Raw genomic sequence first — 7,218 nt, forward strand, 5'->3', positions numbered from 1 at the left:
CTGTCCTTTTGTTCTTCAGTCTAGTTGTGGAGGATGTCACTTCACTGGCCCATGTTGGTATTGTGATCATTGCACTCTTTCCAGCTGAGGCAGATTGGTCGCCAGCCATTGGATAGCCGCTCACGGTGGCTCATGGCAGTTCTCACAGGCTGCCAGCTGCTCACACTGGCTGCTGGCCACTCACGGTAGCTTACAGCAGTCCACTGCAGAAGGAGCTGCAGCCCAGCTCCAGGTTGAGCTGTTGTTCACCATCTTAGCTGTAGAGGACACATGTAGGATCTGAACTGGCAGCCCTGCTGCTCAGAGCTCACACTCCCAAGCCATCTCTTAACCAACAAGCCACTCAGCAGGCCCACTTGTTGTTGTTGTTGTTGTTGTTTTGTTTTGTTTTGGAGTTGAATTGTATGTGTTTTTTATAAATTTTGGATATTTACCCCTTATAAGATGTATCATTGGCAAGTATCTTCTCCCATTCAGTGGGCTGTCTTTTCCTTTTGTTGATGGCTTCCTTCATTGTGAAAATACTTTTTAGTTTGATGTAATCCCATTTGTTTGTTTTTTCATTATAATTTTTTTTAGTTTACTTTTTCAAAAGATCAGACAAGGTCAGTATTATTTATTAATGTCATAGTTTCTCAGAAGTTTTCCAAGACACCTAGAGAAGAAAGTCAGGGAGATAGCTCTTTGAAATATGGCTTCAAGAAACACTATTTCATACTCACGACTGTGGGCACAAGCTATGTTTGTCAAAAAAATAGTCTATGTATGTCTGCCTGTATGTATTCTCATGTTGAGGGCACAAAGATAACATAAACATTTGAGAATGTTTATGAAAGTGCCTTACCCCCATGATAGGAATAGAGATGACGTGATATTTGCTATTGATATATCAATCCTAATTATAGAGGTTCATACCTCAGGGTGATTCTTTCTTTAGACACTCAAAGACACTCCCATTAAAAAGAAAGACAGTTGCTCAAGTGTGTCATATATCAATGAGTGAGGAAAGATAAGAATATAGTGCGAGGGCCTTGGCTCTTAAATTGACTTCCTTTCTACTACAAAAGAATCTTTATTTATTGACCTACAGGGAAATGTGCAAAAAGAGCACCTTTTGTCTCAATTTCTGAGAAGTAGCAGAAAAATGCAATTAAATTACCTGGAATAACATTTTCTCCTATTAATCTGTCTAATTAATAATTTCTTCTCTCATTTTTTAGTATATAAAGGGTAACTACCTTCTTACAGGATGTCTCTGAATTTCAGAGTTTTCTAAATCTTCAAAGAGAAAGTACATTAAAAAAAAGAGTAAATACAAGGTACAAAAATACATTGAGTGATTACTATAACTTCGTGACCATCTGCTCAACATTATAAGCAGGAGATATCTGACAATTATCTATTCTGGTTAAACTGACTTCTGATTCCTAGAAATATTTAGAGGATACTTCTGAAATGATCATTAAATCAGTTGATTCTGATTGATTTGGCTATATGAAAATATGGTTATTGGTTAGTCAAGGAGCAACCCAATCTTATTTAGTTAGTAAAAGGGAATTTTTAAAAATGTGCTTGGAATATATTCTGTCTTGACACTGAATTCATCTGAAAGTCCATTTACCAAAAATCAGCAACAATCTTTATGACCTAATCACAATGATCACCACTGGAACCACTCAAGGATTAGTTGTTATTATACTTAAAGAGAACAAAGCAAAATCAACAAACAAAGCAAATGTGGATATTGCTCAAGATACAGTTCAAACAATCTGGTTTAACATAAGCTAAAGATCTAACTGTTGATAATAGAAACACCTAAAAGATTAGAAGGATTAGTTTCACAAGGCACCACCCTAAGCGACTGAAAAATGTACTAATATAATGCAAATTTGCTTAATGTGAGTAATAATTTGTTCCTTGGACTATCTAATATCTGGAAAGAATTGACAATGTGCTTGACTCTGTTCAAAGCTCAGAGGACGTAGCTTCTGGGTGGCACATAGTTTCCTTTTCTCCAGCCATAACAACTATTACTCCTGCTTCTTTCTCTCAATAACCCTTTTCATTTTCCTCCCCTAACCCTACCCCAGTACATACCTATCTCATGATAACACACTAAAAAGAAAAAAGAAAAAAGAAAAAAAACTCAACCCACACAATGTTTGATTTGGTCTTTTGGAGGGTAGAGCTTTACTCTAGATATTAAACTACTGCTTACAAGAGCAGAGTTTCCAATGTATGAAAATATACATATTCACATTTCTAATGAATTCTCATTTATTTTACCTATTTATTTAACAGAGATGTACTGACATAAATATGCTAGGACCTGCATATTTAAAACCAAATGGCAAGTTCAAGATATAAGTAGTTCCATATGGTTAACAAAATGGGTTAGCTTGGAAAAGTAGAGAAATGGCCATTACCAGTTCATGAAGAGTCATGCATACTAAGCTAAACAATTTTCAACTTTAAAACCTAAAAGCTATAAAGAGCCATTGACACTACATTAAGCAGTTACTACACAGATAATCACATCAATGTTGTGGCAAGATCATCATTGCAGTAGCACAGGGAAGGCCCAGATTAGAGACAAGGGTAAAAAATAGAAGGAGGCAGCAATCCAGGGAATGAATGACTGCAGCTTGAATTCAAGTGGTGGAAATAAAAATGAAGCAAAGAGGAAGGATTTAGACATAGTAAGGAGGTTGAATCTAACAAACTTAGAAAGTGAATGCATATAGTCTAAGTGGATGTGAGAGATTAGTGAAAGGAAGGATTCAAGATGCATTTTAAGTTTCTAGCTTGGGTTTTGTGATGGCAACTGGTGGGGGAGCAGATTTAAAGATAATCTTTAATAAATATATTAAAAATGGCAATTTTTGGAGCCAGGTCCAAGATGGCAGAAAGATAAACACTATGTCTGCCACCTCCCATGATCATATTAAAATGACAACTAAATTATAGAACAATCAACCTCAAGAATCATCTGACAACTAGCTGAACAGAACCCCTATAACTAATAATATAAAGAAGAGGTCACATCGAAGCTAGTAGGAGGGGTGGAGATGCGAAAAGGGCTGACCCCAAACACACAGGGAGTGGTTGAGCACTGGGAAGGACATCTCAGCAGTGGAGGTCATCCCTGAAGAGTGACAGGTCTCAGTTGCACATTGGGCTCCCCAGCTGAGGAAGAAGAGTCCTCACAACATCTGGTAGTGAAAATCAGCAAGGATTCTGTCTGTCCCAGTGAGATGGGAGATGGTTGGAAAACCCAGACATCCTCTTAAAGAGCAGACAGACTTGCTCACAGGACACCCCCACATGCCTTCAAGACCAGCACAGGCAGCAACCACCTGCATATAGTTTTGTAGCTCCTACCAGGTAGTCCCAAGCTGGTCACAATGCAAGGCTGAAATTGTGCTGCATGGGAGCCAAGAGACACCAAAAACAACACACCCAGAGGTCAGCCTCAGATGACACCAGAGCACTAACCAATTAGCCCCACAATTGGCACACCCAAAGGGAGATCTCAACAGGCACCACAGCCCACGGGAAAATCCCCCACTGAAGGATCAGCCCCTACACAGTAGCTCACACACTGTGGGCATAGCCAATCCTCAGAGCCAGTAAACCTGCAAGTCACTCTCGCCAACTGGTATGCCAAAAGCAATCAAGGCTCAACTACATCAGGAGAACACACACAACACACACAAGGAACACTCCTGAAACACACACACAGGTAATCAGGGACACTGTGCCACTAGAGCACACAAGACACCTACAATATAAGGTCATCCAGCAAAGACTGAGAGACATAGGAAATCTACCTAATACATAGAAGCAAACACAGAGAAGCAGCCAGAATGAGGGAACAATGAAAAATGTTCCAAATACAAGAACAGGACAAAACTCCAGAAAAAGAACAACAAAAAAAAGGAGACAAGCAATCTACCAGAGGTAGAGTTTAAAACATTGGTTATAAAAATGCTTAAGGAACTTATGAGAACTTCAACAAAAAAGATAGTAAAAATAGAGATACAGAAACCATTAAAAAGAACCAGTCAGAAATAATATAATAACTGAAATGAAGAATGTATTAGAAGAAATCAACAGAATATTAGATGAAGCAGAGGATTGACTAGGAATTTTAAAGATAAGGTAGCAGAAAACACCCAACAAGAGCATCAAAAGAAAAAAAGAATCCAAAAAATAAGGATGGCTTAAGGGACTTCTGGGACAAATCAAATGTAACAACATTCTCATCGTAGGAATACCAGAAGGAAAAGACAGGGATCAAGAACTTATTTTAAGAAATAATGACTGGGGCCGGCCGAGTGGCTCGTTGGTTAAGAGCTGGCTTGGAAACGTGAGCGCTGAGCAGCAGGGCCCTGGTTCAGATCCCACATGGGCCAGTGATGGATGCTGTGCCCTCTACAGCTAAGATAGCGAACAACAGCTCTACTTGGTGCTGGGCTGCCGTGAGTTGCCAGCGATGGCATAGGCTGCAGCGGAGGTGCAGTGGGCTACCGTAAGCTACCGTGAGTGGCTGGCAGCCAGCAAGAGCTGCTATGAGCCGCCGTGAGCTGTCCAATGGATGGCAACTGATCTGCCTCAGCTGGGAAGAGCGCAATGACCCCAATACAAACATAGGCCAGTGAAGTGACATCCTCCACAACTAGACTGAAGAACAAAAGGACAGCAACTTGTCTGTTCCCCTTCCCCAATTCCCCAACGCTGTTCCCTCCCCGAATTCCCCAATAAAATCTTTTAAAATAAATAAATAAATACATACATACATACATACATACATACATACATACATACATACATACATACATAAAAAGAAAGAATAACTGAAAACTTTCCTAACCTGGCAAAGAAAATAGACATACAAGGCTAGGAAGTGCAGAGTCCCAAACAAGAAACCCAATGAGGCCCACACTTAGACACATTATAATTAACATGGCAAAGGTTAAAGACAAAAAGAGAGTCCTAAAAACAGCAAGAGAAAGACAACTAGTTACTTACAAGGGAGCTCCCATAAGTGGATTTCTCAACAGAAACTTTGCAGGCCAGAAAGGAGTGGCAAGAAATACTGAGTGAGGAAAAGCAAGGACTTACAATCAAGACTACTCTACCAACAAGGCTATCATTTGAAATTGAAGGAGAGATAAAGAGCTTTTTAGACAAGAGAAAGCTAAAGAAATTCATTACTATCAAGCCAGTAATACAAGAAACTTTAAAGGGACTTAAGAAGAAAAAGAGGGAACACAAACAAACAAAAAAAGATTTTAAAAATATGAATAACAAAATGACAATAACTATGTACCTATCAATAACCACTTTAAATATAAATGGATTGAGTTCTGGAAGTCTTCTTTCATGTGTGTCTTTAGTTGCACTGTCATGGCTGCCTCCATGTTGTGAATCATTTTGACTTTGGGGAAGAGCCAGAAGTCACACGGTGCCAGATCTCGTGCATAAGGTGGATGAGGACATGCTGTCATGTCTTTATTTGACAGAAATTGCCATACCAGAAGCAATGTATGACACGGAGCCTTTCCATTGTGATCACAAAATACAGTGGATGCTATTGCTCAGTGCCATCCAACAGAAAGGCAGGGATCTTCAATGCGGGAAGTGTTGCGTGGAACCTTAGTAACATTAGAAACAGTGACAAGTTTCAACTTGTTCGGTGAAATCCGTCAGTTGGGTGTGAGCTACAGTTGAGAGAAGGTGTGTCTTTAAGTGTTCCATAAATCATCTTCCACCATGACAATGCTCTGTGTCACAATGCTGTCTTTTTTTATCATAGCCATGATAATGGATATGTTGTGGTATCTCATTGTGATTTTGATTTCCATTTCCCTGATGATTAGAATTGTTGAGCATCTTTTCATGTGCTTATTGGCCATTTATATATCTTCTTTGAATAAATGTCTATTCATATATTTTTTCTACTTTTAATTGGGTTATTGGTCTTTTTATTACCCAGTTGAAGAGTTATTATAAATTCTAGATACAAGTCCCTTATCAGATATATTATTTGCAAATATTTTATCCCATTTTGTGGACTATCTTTTCACTTTCTTGATGACATCCTTTGAAGCACAAAATATTTTTATACTATGTCCAGTATATTTATTTTTTTGGCTTACACTTTAGTTGTTATATCTAAGAAATTATTGCTAACTCCAAAGTTGTAGAGATTTATACCTATATTTTCTTTTAAGAGTTGTATAGTTTTTGCTCTTACCTTTAGGCCGTTAAGACATTTTGAATTAATCTTTGTATAGGATGTGAAGTAAGTGAATAGGATCATTCTTTTGCATGTCGCTATCCAGGTCCTTCAGTACCTTTTGTTGAAGAGATTATTTTTCTTCCTGTTGGATTGTTTTGGCACCCTCTTATGGTCCTAACTGATTAAACTAGGATTGGGCAACTGATTTAAAGATAGCTAATCCATAGGATTGACAATGCTAATGAAATAACCTGAGTTCAAAAAACTCAGCCCAAATAAGAAAGAGCTAGATCAACGAGATTGTTTCCTCTTGGAATTTGAATAGAGACATACAAAAAGAATTTAGTAACTGAAAGAAAACCTAAAAGATTATAAAGAAAAATTGTAAGTCATATAATGATTATGAATGAGCTGAATTATTAATTAGTAGAAGCGATAGAGAAAATATGGACACAGTACAGAATGATTTATTTGATCTGAAAACTGAGAAGGAAATGATATGATTACCCAGAAAATGAAAACCCTAAGAGAACTGAGTCATTGTCAAAAGCAGAGTGGAAAGATATATAGAAACTGTTGCTAAGGGTTTTATACAACATTTTTCCCCCTCAAATTCCTAAGATCTACTAGGCTTTTCTTGTGTTAACCAGAGACATCAGTTAATCCTTGTAGCCAAAATGACCACCATTATGTGTTCTGATTTAAATGTATGAACTCCACAGAATACCATTAAATGAAACGGGACAGCTGATGTTAGTGAGCCTAATATAATACATATCTGGCTCATAACAGAAGTTCCACAATGCCAGTATCCCTGGCCTACTCTCAGATTCTCCTTATAAGTTTCATGGGCACTGTCTGAATTCTGCAGGTATCAAAGAAGCCCCAAGTCATTCTGTTGTAATTTGGGTACATAGCAACCCAAATCATAACTGAAATTCTTTTTGACTTCGGGAGTAAATAATGTAATGAAT

This window comes from Hipposideros armiger, unplaced genomic scaffold, assembly GCF_001890085.2.
Source record: "Hipposideros armiger isolate ML-2016 unplaced genomic scaffold, ASM189008v1 scaffold_287, whole genome shotgun sequence".
Classification (NCBI taxonomy): domain Eukaryota; kingdom Metazoa; phylum Chordata; class Mammalia; order Chiroptera; family Hipposideridae; genus Hipposideros; species Hipposideros armiger.